Below are 13077 nucleotides of genomic sequence, written 5' to 3'. Positions count from 1 at the left end.
CACTTGTCAAGGAGGCCGCCTTAGCCGAGCTTGTCCTTTCTGGCGTTCTCGTGTAGGGCAGGCGACCTGTAGGGGCAAAGCCGTCGTCCCTTCATCCGGTGACGGCCAGACTGTCGTCTTCGCCGCCTTCTTCGCCTCCCTTGCGACCACTTTCTGCTATCCGTTCTGGAGATGTACGAGGTCAGGCTTTCCCAGCTCAGCCCATCGGCGTTCCCGAAGTTAGCTGTTTTTGCGTGGGTGTGTCGAATGTGTGGGTTCGATCCCACTGCTGAGCTGTTCGCCGTTCTGTTTACGGCGTGCACGACGACGAAGGACGTGAGCACACCGGCCGGTCTGAAGAGGACGGTGTTTGGGTGCGTAAATTTCATACTCCGCCCTGAGCGCTCAGACGCCTGGCGGGTGCCTGCCTCGATGGCGAAATGGGAGCGAAACTGGATGCAAAAATGGTTTTATATCAATAATCCATATTCCGCCGAAGATAGCAAGGCGAACTAGCTTAGGTTCGAACGCGTTGCTGTTTCGATCGCTGCTAAGCCGAGTTTGGAGGTCGACGGCGTTCTTGAGTCTCGGCTTATTCTCCTTTGCAAGGTTGCGCGGCGGCTATGTACCCGCGACCTCTGCGAGGAGTTCTGCCTGCTTCGGATCTCTCCCCTTGCTCGCGAATGGGGGGTGTCCGTTAGTGAGGACGAAGAGGTGCTCGGGCTTCCCCGCCTCGCTTTTCCTCCTGGAGTCAAGCGTAAGTTCCTCGTGTTTATCAGCGCCCTCTGTATGCATGTGGACATCTTTCGACTCATTCCGGTTTTTTTTTGTCCAGTTCGCACACTTGGAGAGGCTGAAGTGGAGGCGTCGAAGATGGTTGGGGGCCTTACCTCGGCCGAATTTGCCCGCCTGCTTTCGCGTCAGCTCGACGGCCGGTGAACCGAGTTCACTTTGGCGAACTACCAGGTCGATCGATCCCCGCCAAGGCTGGTGACGACGACGTCGGAACGTCGAGAAAGCGTAAGCAGGCGGTCGCGAAGGGTGGCCAAGTGCGATCTCATCGTGCCACGAAGGACACGGCCGAAAGCGGTGGTGAGGAGGAGGAAGACGACAGGGAGGCCGGGTCTGAGGACGATGGCTCCCGCGGTTATACTCCTAGTCCGACCCCAGCAAAATCTGGGGCGGGCTCTCACGTTTCACCCATTCGCCAGCAAGACGTTGCTGTGGCGAACACCCTTCTGGCGATCTCTAGTACTGCGGCGAAGCCGGGATCAGTCGCTCGAGGGAAGAAGAAGAAGGGGAAGGTCGTACAGATTGGTTGTGCCTTTTTGGACAGCGACGGGTCCGACGGGACACCGACTTCGCTGGTTCTGCAGCGCGCTCCTTCTCGGGGGAGGCGCACGTCACCTCCACCTGCTAGTGACGCCGAAGCGGCAACAGGCGGGAGTGCTTCGGCGCCGGCGGCCGGGGCGAACGTCTCTCAGGACGAACGGGTTGAAGCGATTCCTTCGCCAGCTCGCCAGTGGGAAGGGAAGGCTCCGGCGGTCGAAGCGACTATGTCAGACGTGACGCTTACCGCCCCGTACTTCGTTCCCGCCGATTTCGCCACTCGGCCGGAGATCGCCCCTTTTGTGGATGGGGTGTGCCAAGTTATCGCGCCCTCCGAAGGCCTTGGTCTCTTCACCGAGATGAACGAGTTCGGCGAAAGCTGTGCAGCTGTGGAGAGCTTGTCCGTTCGGGTATGTTTGTTTGTGTTATTTTTTGTGCGAAATTTTCTCTTTTCTCTTATGTCACGCCGTAATGGTTTCAGTCTCCCTTTTCTAGGGTCTTGCCGCGCACCTGAGTGCGAAGAAGTCTTCCTTTGAAAGGCTGGATGGTTATCGGCTTCGGCTCCGGAAGGCCAAGGACGACCTTCGCCACAAGGAGGACAAGAGGCGCGTCGTGGCGGACACCATGAGGAAGGCAAATGCGGAGAACAAGTCCCTGATGGGGGAGAAGAAGTCCCTCTGTGCCAAACTGGAGTCGGCGAACAGGCGGGGCACTGAGCATGATCGTTAGCTTGCTGCGGCCGAAGAGAGGATCAGGTCTCTTGAGGCCCACCTCGTTTCGGCCTGGCACCGGCGACGGAATCCGCCAAGCAAGCCTGTTACACGCTCAGGCTGGCCCTCAACGATCTCGGCGCGCGCACGGAGGGCGCCCCGGGAGATGACGGGACAGCTTTCGACTTTTCTGAGTGGACGCAAGAGGTGGCCGGCTCAGTTGTCGAAGTTGCCGGTGCTTACGGGGATTGCTGTGCTCGTGTTTCGGCAGGCTTCATCCTTAGCCTGCTACATGCACACGTTTTTGACATATAAAAACACTAAAAAAAATATTGCATTTTCCTGCTGTGTCACCCAAAACACACAAACATATATTTTTAAGAACCGGTGATTGAAAAGGGGCACAGTTGGTGCGGCGAGGGAATTTGAGACTGGGAACACATGATCCCAACATATATATTCACCCCGATAAAATTGCACTAAGTATTCTTTTGAGCTATTTTAGAAACAAAATTATTGTTTGTTCTTTGTATGCCACTACCCTGCAACAATCAATCGTTAAGATCATCTGAAAATTGGATGAGTTGAACAATCTAGCTGTTTGAGCATGACACAAGCGTACAACTCCAAGGTAGTATAACAGGGAATTGGACTAATCATGTTGAAAAGCTCTGTGCTCGTAAGAAATATGAAATCCAACATAAAAAATATAATATATGACCAATCAGAGATTTTTTTTAAATTTTTTGAACCTTTTAGTTTTTAGTTTTTCAAATATGTTCCTTTTTTGCCACGCGCAAGTGCGGGTGGTGTGACTATTGTTTCGCCAAGCGAGGCGAGGCGCAATGGGTAAGAAGGTTCAGATTTAGAAATAAGTATCGAGATGGTTTATTTTTAAATTTAAAATTTTAAATGTTCAAAAAAATAATAAAAATTCCTAATGAGAAGCGCGTGACCATACTTCCATTGTCTGTTGCATAAAATCATGTATAAATTCCTTTTACCTACCTAAGAGGGTGGCACTGGAGAACACAATAGTGTATTTATAATTTTTGTCCTTCAACATACACCAGAAATTTATGGCACCTCACAAAAGGGAAAATGTACCTTCTGCTGCAGCATACTTATCGACACATCTCCTTTTACAATTGAATTGAAGTAAAATGAAGCACTGAAGTTTAAAAGAATTCTCCTTTTACACATCTCATTTTTGCCATAAACGAATTCTTTTATGTGAGATTTCCACTTGCATGATGGAGTATACCTGTTTACTGTTTTTTAAAAAAAAAAAAATTCGAGCAAATTCTTTCATGTCCGATTGGCACTAAGCCAACAATCATCACGCTTTTGCCACTTATATTGTATCACCCTCTGCGGAGAAGTATAGATTTGAAATATATCAGGCAGTAATTAAAGGGGACATTTAATTATTTGCCACTTTTAAGATGTGCCAATTACACTACTGGAGAAATGATCTTTGGAGGGTCGGGCGATTTCCACAATAGTCCCGGTTCCAAAAAGAACCGGGACTAAAGATAATCTTTAGTCCCGATTAAATAATTTTTGATCTTTAGTCCCGGTTGGTGTACTAAAGATGATCTTTAATCCTGGTTCATCCCCCTGTCAGAAGCCTGCCAGGGGGCCGAGGATATTTAGTCCCGGTTGATACAACTAACCGGGACTAAAGATAACAACTTTAGTCCCGGTTGGTACTATCAACCGGGACTAAAGATCATTTAGATCTTTAGTCCTGGTTGGTACTACCAACCGGGAGTAAATATTTTCTCCCATCTCTAATCGGTTAAGTCCCAGACGAAATATTTAGATAAGATCGGAACATCTCCTCTTCTCCTTCCCTCAGATCCGATCTTATCTCTTCCTCTTCCACTCCCCTCTCCTCCTCTCCCCTCCTCCCCTTCCTTCTCCTCCTCTCCCCTCTCCTCCCCCTCCTCCCCTCCCATCCGGCGGCGGGCAAGCGGCGGTCGGCGCGGCCAGCGGCCTGCGCGGGCCGTGCGGGGGCGGCGGTCGGCGGAAAGGCGGCCGGCGGCGGTGGCCAGCGAGCGGTGCGGCCGCGCGCGAGCAGGCGGCCAGCGGCCGGCGCGGGCCGCGCGGGGGCGGTGGCCGGCGGGCAGGCCGCCGGCGGCGGCGGCCAGCGGCGCAGAAGGCTGTCGTGGCGGGCAGGCGGCGGCGGCCGGCGCGCATGCCAGGCGGCCGGCTTCTTCTTTTTTTTTCCTTTTTTGATATTTTGTGATGTATAGTTTCTTTTTATAGAATTTGTGATTCATTGCATGGATCTGAGATGTATAATCTGTGGTGTATTTGATTTGTGTGTAATTTTTTTAAGGATTTGTGATGTAGTTGATTTGTTTGTATAAGTAACTTAGGCTTTGTGATGTGAATGATTTGGGATTTGGGGTGTTACATTGATTTGGGGATTTGGGGTTTGATTTGGGATATGCAACCAATTGATTTGGGAGGAAATACAGGGATTAACCCTGGCAAGTAGCAAAGAAACAATGAAAATAAAAAAAAGAAAAGGGGATCAACCGGGACGTGGCTCTGCCATCTTTAGTCCCGGTCGGCACCGACCGGGACTAAAGATGAGTCTTTACTCCCGGGTATTTGAACCGGGACTAAAGACTGGCATCTTTAGTCCCGGATTCTTTCTCCCGGTTCGCTACCCGGGAGTAGAGGGGGTTGCTAACCGGGAGAGATATGGGGTTCTCCAGTAGTGTTAATGATTTGCCACTCGCTGTCTATGACATGTGGGCCCTCATGTGTTTATGACATATGGCCGTTCAGTGGGAAATTCTTTAGAACTACTCATAAGAGTGGCAAATAGTTAATTATTCCGTAATTAAAGTGGTTCGAAGCATGATTCCTGATACATTACCATGTTTGCCGGCCCTTCATATAAAAATTTTTAGTGGATAAATTTGTTTGCAGATTGTTACCAAGTCAGGATGTCTATTGTTTAATGCCAGATTGTATCCCACTTTATACAGAAACTTGTCATGCAACCAACTAACCGGGACAATTCCAGACTACCTCCGCAAAAGCAATGGATCGATTGTTTTCAGGTGTGCCTACTTTCATTATTATTGATTTCCCTTTTAGTATTTTCCAGATTGTGGGGTTGTTCTTCCTGTAATCTTTGGACATCCTAAAAGAAAGTAGGGAAGGGAAGTGATACTATGCTTCTCAAATAAAAACTTGCATGGAAATTAAAGCACATCAATGGTGGAGATTAAAAGTGGATTAACAGAGTAATCCTCCCATTAGCGAGGGGGCAATTTTATACTTAGAAAAACTGAGCCCCTATCCATATCGATCGAGCGACCGACTCGCGGCGGTTAATTCGCTACGATTCCACCTCTCCGCTGCCACCCATCATGCTCCTTGCAGGCTGCCAAGCGCCTCTGCGTTCGGGGTGGCAGCAAAGCTCCGGTGAGTAGGGATGCCAGCTGCCGTCATCGGGGCCATGCGCTGGGACGAACGCCCTGTTTGGCTGTTGGGAATAGTCCCACATTGCTTATTTAGGGAAAGGCCGGTCGAGGTGGTCAGGAGTTCGATTGTCCTTGAGGGTTGATATTTGCTTGCAGAGTTGCAGTTGATTGATGTTTAGAAGGAAGAATCGTTCGAAAAATGTTTACAAGGAAGACAACCTCTTATGGTTGTGATCATGTGGGATGATCTGCTCAATGTGGTCGTGAAGCTGCTCCATAGCTAGTTGGGAGCGTGAGGGGTAGCAGCAGAGAGGCGGAAGGAGCCTGGTAGAGGAAGAGGCGGCGGTTTTGCTCGTTGCCTTGGTGGATGAAGCTTGGCGGCCGCTGCTCACGGGAGATCGCGGCCATGGCAGCGCGAGCGAACTGCCGCCTGCACCGTGAATCCATCGCTCGATCAATGGGACCAACATGAATACGGGCTCAGATTTTTCTAAGGACAAAATTGCCCCTTTCTAATTCCCACCATTGATGTGCTTTAATTTTCGTGTCGGTTTTAATTTGCGTAGGATCGAATTCAAGTAACCAAGCCAACCAGAGGGGGGTGAATGGTAGATTACGTCAGCGGAAGTCAAATAATCGAATCTAAATAGAATAAAACACACCCCAACCTTGTGGAGATTATGGATACCCCATATCTACACGGCGATTATATTTAGACTGGATATAGGATACTGAATATAGATAGAATATCTTTATCTGTATCTCGGGTTTGTTTCTTAACTTGTACGTCAAGGAAATACCCTGAGACTTAGTCGGTTACGATTGTATTTTATCTGTACTCTCATATTCTGATAAGGATATGAGTTATACCTTGTAATACGGACTCCTTCCCCTATATAAGGAGGGGTCCGAGTCCTTCCTGGGACATCAACTTTTCTGGAGATTATACATCCAATAATACACTCGGCGGATTCATCCCCGGACAGGAGTAGGGTATTACTCCTTGAATAAGAAGGCCTGAACCTGTATAAATCCTTTGTCTCCAAACCCATCCACTTTTCTAGCTTGATAGCCACCCCCTTTTAGTATTGCCGAAATCTTGTTTCGACAGTTGGCGCGCCAGGTAGGGGTTGCGTCAAGCTTTTCGCCGATCAGTGCAATGGGTTCCGTCTCCGGCATCGACGACCTCGTCTTCCCACCCGGGCAGGCGTTTCGGTTCGGCAGCCTCGACTTCGTCACCAATAACTTCGGCAAGATCTCTCTCCTCGACTCGGAATCGGACCAGTCGGGAGAGAGCCGGATCTCAGTCCCGTTTGGAGTTCCAAACGCGGCTGAAATCTACTCCAAGTCCATCTCAATCGAGTCGGCTTCAAACCACTTGGGCGAGATTGCATCTTCTCCAACGTCATCAGATCGAGATGATGGGGCTTACCCACCGATCCTAATGAAGCTCCCCGACGATTTGGCGGCCGTCTTCACCACCACAGCGTCCCCATCCCGTAGGCCTAGGCGGAAATCGGCTTCAACACCGATCTCGCCTAGCTCCAGGGAAGTCGGCGTCATCCTCCAGCCACTCGGCTCAGTTTCGACGGACCAGCTGGATGGCTACTGGAGCTCTCCCGCCGTCGACTCGCGTCCGACCGAGATCGTGGAGTACAATGAGTTCGGCTTTCGCAACAACGACCCGGATCTCGATGACTTCGATGAAAGCCTAGAAGACAACTACACCCCTCTCTATTTCGGCGTCTTTATGGCCGATAACGAGACGGAGGAGCAACGCCAAGCCCGGGAAACCGAAGCACGACGCGAGTCCGAGCGACGCCGACTGGAGGAGGAGCGTCAAGTACAAGAACAAGAACGGCTACGGCGTGAGCAACAGGAGCGTGAGCGGGCTGCAAAGGAGGCTGAAGACCGGCGGCTACGAGCCTTGGAAGCAGGGCGCCGAGCGCGAGATCTTATCGGCCAACAAGACGTTGAGGGGACACCGGTTTTCCGCACCCCACAACAGAATGCTGTTGCCGCGATCACCCTCCTCGACACCCTCCTCAAGGAAAACGAGCTCAATCAATCTGACCACGTCGTCAACATCTTGAACCAGACAAAGACCATGATTGCGGCTTCGGTCCCAGTTAACTCCGGAAGCGTCCGCACGCCGAGCGGCAGCCGAGTCCCTCATCTTCGATCTCACGACTACCACCAGCCAAGCCTCAGCATCGCTGGCGCAGGATCTAATCGCAGGAGCAGGGGTCACGACGAGCGATCTGTCCACTCGCCTCCCGACCATCATAGGGAGCGCCGAGTGGAACGACCTCGTTCGCCACCTCGTCGTCGCCCCGTCGATCTTCGCGAGACGATCATACAACGCCGGGCAGCTCGAGGCCATCATCATTCGCCGGATCACCACGACAACGACCTTGACGGAGTAGCCGCTTTCACCAACGACCTGCGTCGAGTGGATTGGCCAGCCGGCTTTAAGCCGACTAGAATAGAGAAGTATGACGGTACCACCAACCCGGAATCATGGCTTACCGTCTACGGTCTCGCGATCCGCGCAGCAGGAGGAGATAGCAAGGCCATGGCGAACTATTTACCAGTGGCTTTAGCAGATTCCGCCCGGTCCTGGCTCCATGGATTGCCCCGTGGTACAATCGGATCTTGGGCCGAATTACGCGACCACTTCATCGCCAACTTCCAAGGCACCTTCGAGCGCCCCGGCACACAATTTGACCTCTACAACGTTATTCAGAAGTCCGGAGAATCTCTTCGAGATTACATCCGGCGATTTTCTGAACAACGCAACAAGATCTCTGACATCACCGACGATGTTATCATCGCTGCATTCACCAAAGGAATTCGCCACGAAGAATTGGTCGGCAAGTTCGGGCGTAAGCCTCCCAAAACAGTCAAACTTATGTTTGAAAAAGCCAACGAGTACGCCAAGGCTGAAGACGCCGTCATCGCATCAAAGCAGTCGGGCTCCAGTTGGAAGCCAAAAAAGGATACACCGGCTACGGGAGGGGGTGGAAGTAACAATCATAAGGACCGCAAGCGTAAGCCTGAGGAACTTGTTGCAACTGCTACTCACTCTTCTCGACAGCGTTCGCGCGTCAACACATTCGACAAGATCATGAACTCCCAATGCCCGCATCATCCTAACTCCAACCACGCGGCCAAAGATTGTTTCGTCTACAAACAGTTCGCGGAACAATACACCAAGACTACACGGAAGAACTCCGACGAAGAACAAAGCACGTCGAAGAAGAAGGACGATGGCGACCCCCCGGCAGGTTTTCAAGACCACCGCAAGGAGCTTAACCACATCTTCGGCGGCCCCTTGGCTTATGAATCTAAAAGAAAGCAAAAGTTGACCGAACGGGAGATTAACGCCGTTCAGCCGGACACACCCCAATATCTTCGATGGTCAGAGACAGCAATCAAGTTTGACCGCTCGGATCATCCCGACCGAGTGGTCCACCCGGGGCGGTACCCCCTGGTACTAGACCTAGTGGTCCGTAATGTCAAGCTTCGCAGAACCCTCATCGACGGTGGCAGCGCACTAAATATCCTCTTCGCCAAAACCTTGGATGACATGCAGATTCCTCGCTCCGAGTTAAAACCAAGCAATGCGCCTTTTCACGGAGTCATTCCAGGGTTATCTGCAACTCCACTCGGCCAGATCACCCTTCCGGTCACCTTTGGCACTCGGGAAAACTTCCGCACGGAGAATATCTGCTTCGAAGTCGCCGATTTCGAGACAGCGTACCACGCCATACTCGGACGCTCGGCGTTAGCCAAGTTCATGGCCGTCCCGCACTACACTTACATGATGATGAAGATGCCTGGTCCCCGAGGAGTCCTATCCCTACGGAGCGACATCAAGCAAGCCGTCACATGCGACAAGGAAAGTTGCGAGATGGCCCAGACTCGCGAGATGGCGTCTGCCCGAGAAGATATCCGACTGGCTGCAACCACGGCAAGCGAAGGAGAAGTGCCCGCGACCAAGATCTTAAAGAGCGGAGAAAGCGAAGCCAAGACTAAAAAGATTCCCCTAGATCCTTCTGATCCCACTAAAACTGCTGTAATAGGCGCCGAGTTAGATTGTAAATAGGAAAGCGCGCTCGTCACCTTTCTTCAAAATAATAAAGATATCTTTGCGTGGAAACCATCTGATATGCCTGGTATTCCTAGAGAGGTGATTGAGCACTCCTTACATGTCAAAGAAGACGCTAAGCCTATTAAACAACGACTCCGCCGCTTCGCACAAGACAGGAAGGACGTGATCAAGGAGGAATTAACCAAGCTGTTAGCAGCAGGCTTCATCAAAGAAGTCCTTCATCCCGACTGGCTGGCTAACCCGGTTCTAGTTCGGAAGAAAACTGGGCAATGGCGCATGTGTGTCGATTATACCGACCTCAATAAGTCTTGCCCTAAAGATCCTTTTGGGTCGCCTCGCATTGACCAGGTAGTCGACTCGACCGCTGGCTGTGAGCTACTCAGTTTTTTGGATTGCTATTCAGGGTATCATCAGATCCGACTGAAGGAATCCGACTGCTTGAAGACTTCATTCATCACACCCTTCGGGGCCTATTGCTACATCACCATGCCATTCGGACTAAAAAATGCAGGAGCAACTTATCAACGTATGATTCAGAGATGCTTCTCGACGCAAATTAACCGCAATGTCGAAGCTTACGTGGATGATGTAGTCGTCAAGACTAAGTAGAAGGATGATTTAATCTCGGATCTAGAAGAAACCTTTGCAAGCATCCGCGCTTTCAGGATGAAACTAAACCCTGAAAAATGCACCTTCGGAGTACCGTCAGGGAACCTGCTTGGTTTTATGGTGTCTCATAGAGGCATACAAGCCAACCCGGAGAAAGTTACTGCTATCCTCAACATGAAACCGCCAAGCTCCCAGAAAGACGTCCAGAAGCTGACTGGATGCATGGCGGCGCTCAGCCGATTCGTTTCACGACTTGGCGAGCGGGGGATGCCCTTCTTCAAGCTATTAAAGAAAACAGACGATTTCCAGTGGGGACCCAAGGCACAGAAGGCCTTCGAAGATTTCAAGAAACTCCTCACCGAGCCACCAGTTTTGGCCTCACCACACCCGCAGGAGCCGTTGTTACTATATGTATCAGCCACCTCCCAGGTTGTGAGCACAGTCTTGGTCGTTGAGCGTGAGGAAGAAGGCCACGTCCAGAAAGTCCAGCGACCGATTTACTTTGTCAGCGAGGTCCTAGCCGACTCCAAATCGAGATATCCTCAGGTTCAGAAGCTGTTATATGGTATTCTGATTACTACCAGGAAATTATCTCACTACTTCCAATGTCACTCGGTAACGGTGGTCACATCGTTTCCGCTCGGCGATATACTGCACAACCGCGAAGCAAACGGACGGATTGCTAAATGGGCTTTGGAGTTGATGTCTTTGGACATATCCTTCAAGCCCCGAACTTCAATCAAGTCTCAAGCATTAGCCGACTTCGTCGCCGAATGGACCGAGTGCCAGGAGGATACCCCCGCAGAAAAGATGGAGCACTGGACCATGCATTTTGACGGATCAAAAAGGCTTTCGGGCACTGGAGCGGGAGTGGTTTTAATTTCCCCAACTGGAGAAAGATTAAGTTATGTGCTTTGGATACATTTTTCCGCATCCCACAACGTCGCCGAGTATGAGGCGCTCCTCCATGGACTACGGATCGCAATCTCCCTAGGGATAAAGCGTCTAATAGTTCGAGGCGATTCACAGCTGGTCGTCAACCAAGTTATGAAAGAGTGGTCCTGCCTTGACGACAACATGACGGCATATCGACAAGAGGTACGCAAATTGGAAGACAAGTTCGACGGACTTGAGCTTAGTCACGTTCTCCGACACAACAATGAAGCCGCCGACAGACTTGCCAACTTTGGATCCAAGCGCGAGGTGGCGCCTTCTGATGTATTCGTCGAACACCTTTATGAGCCGACCGTACCTCAGAAAGAAACAGCTCAAGTTGCGGACACTCATAACATAGCTATGATTGAAGCCGACTGGAGAGAGCCCCTCATACGATTTTTGACTTCTCAAGAACTCCCCCAAGATAAAGATGAAGCCGAGCGGATTTCAAGGCGAAGCAGGCTTTATGTTATTCATGAAGCCGAGCTATACAAGAAAAGCCCTTCAGGAATTCTGCAACGCTGCGTATCTCTAGAGGAAGGGAGACAATTGTTGAAAGACATACATTCTGGAATATGTGGAAACCATGCCGCCGCACGCACCATTATCGGCAAAGCTTACCGGCAGGGTTTTTTCTGGCCTACTGCAGTGTCCGACGCCGACAAAATTGTGCGCACGTGCGAAGGTTGCCAATTTTTCGCCAGACAAATCCATTTACCAGCTCAAGAGTTGCAAACAATCCCACTGTCTTGGCCGTTTGCGGTTTGGGGGCTCGACATGGTTGGCCCGTTCAAAAAGGCAGTCGGCGGTTACACGCATCTCTTTGTGGCCATTGACAAATTCTCCAAGTGGATTGAAGCTAAACCGGTTGTCACAATCACAGCAGATAAAGCTCGAGATTTCTTCATCAATATTGTGCATAGGTTTGGAGTGCCTAATCGGATTATCACCGATAATGGCACACAATTCACTGGCGGAGTTTTTAAAGACTTTTGCGAAGACTTCGGAATTAAAATTTGCTATGCCTCAGTAGCGCATCCCATGAGCAATGGACAGGTCGAACGAGCCAACGGCATGATACTTCAAGGGATAAAAGCGCGAGTTTTTGACCGGCTAAAACCCTATGCTGGAAAATGGGTGGAACAGCTGCCATCAGTACTTTGGTCTTTGCGTACTACACCCAGTCGGGCCACAGGCCAGTCACCTTTTTTCCTTGTCTACGGGGCAGAAGCAATGTTGCCTAGTGAAGTTGAATTCGAATCTTTGCGCTTTCGCAATTTTCGCGAAGAACGCTACGAAGAGGACCGAGTGGATGATCTGCACCGATTGGAAGAAGTCCGCGAAGCAGCTTTAATTCAGTCGGCCCGATATTTACAAGGGTTGCGATGTTATCATAATCGCAATGTTCGATCTCGTGCTTTCCTAGTCGGCGACCTGGTTTTGAGGAAAATTCAAACTACACGAGATCGGCACAAGTTATCTCCTTTATGGGAAGGGCCATTTATCATCTCTGAAGTCACCCGGCCAGGTTCCTATCGACTCAAGCGCGAAGATGGTACACTCATTGACAATTCTTGGAATATCGAACATCTTCGTCGTTTCTACGCTTAAGTTTATCCATGTATCTCCCTATCTTGACTGTCAACATCAAGCTTCCTTCTTGAGGTTGTCAGTCGGGGGCTACCATAATAATAATGGAGTGTGATTTTTTATCAATTTAGTTTGCTTACTTGGTCTATCATTGCCTTGTTTGATTTTTCTACTTAGTTTACGAGGACTGAAAGTTTTTAATAGCTTTTGCGGGTTTTAGGCTCAACAAAGCTTGATAAAGGCTTTTAAGAAATCAACAGCTAAGCCAGAAACACCAAGCACAGCATAAATATACCGGTATTGTACAAATTGAGCCTCCATCATTCGTCATTCGATACATTTACATTTAATCAGTATCAGTCTT

The 13077-nt window shown here is 50.2% G+C and overlaps 1 pseudogene; it reads left to right on the top strand.

The window, feature by feature from the left end:
- The first annotated feature begins 1535 nt into the window (after positions 1-1535).
- LOC127783746 (receptor-like protein kinase At3g21340) overlaps positions 1536-13077 on the top strand; it is a 42638-nt pseudogene continuing 31096 nt past the window's right edge.

Source organism: Oryza glaberrima, chromosome 9 (assembly GCF_000147395.1).
Source record: "Oryza glaberrima chromosome 9, OglaRS2, whole genome shotgun sequence".
Classification (NCBI taxonomy): Eukaryota; Viridiplantae; Streptophyta; class Magnoliopsida; order Poales; family Poaceae; genus Oryza; species Oryza glaberrima.
The sequence above is the reverse complement of the archived record's forward strand: the minus strand, read 5'-3'. Positions and strand labels throughout refer to the sequence as shown.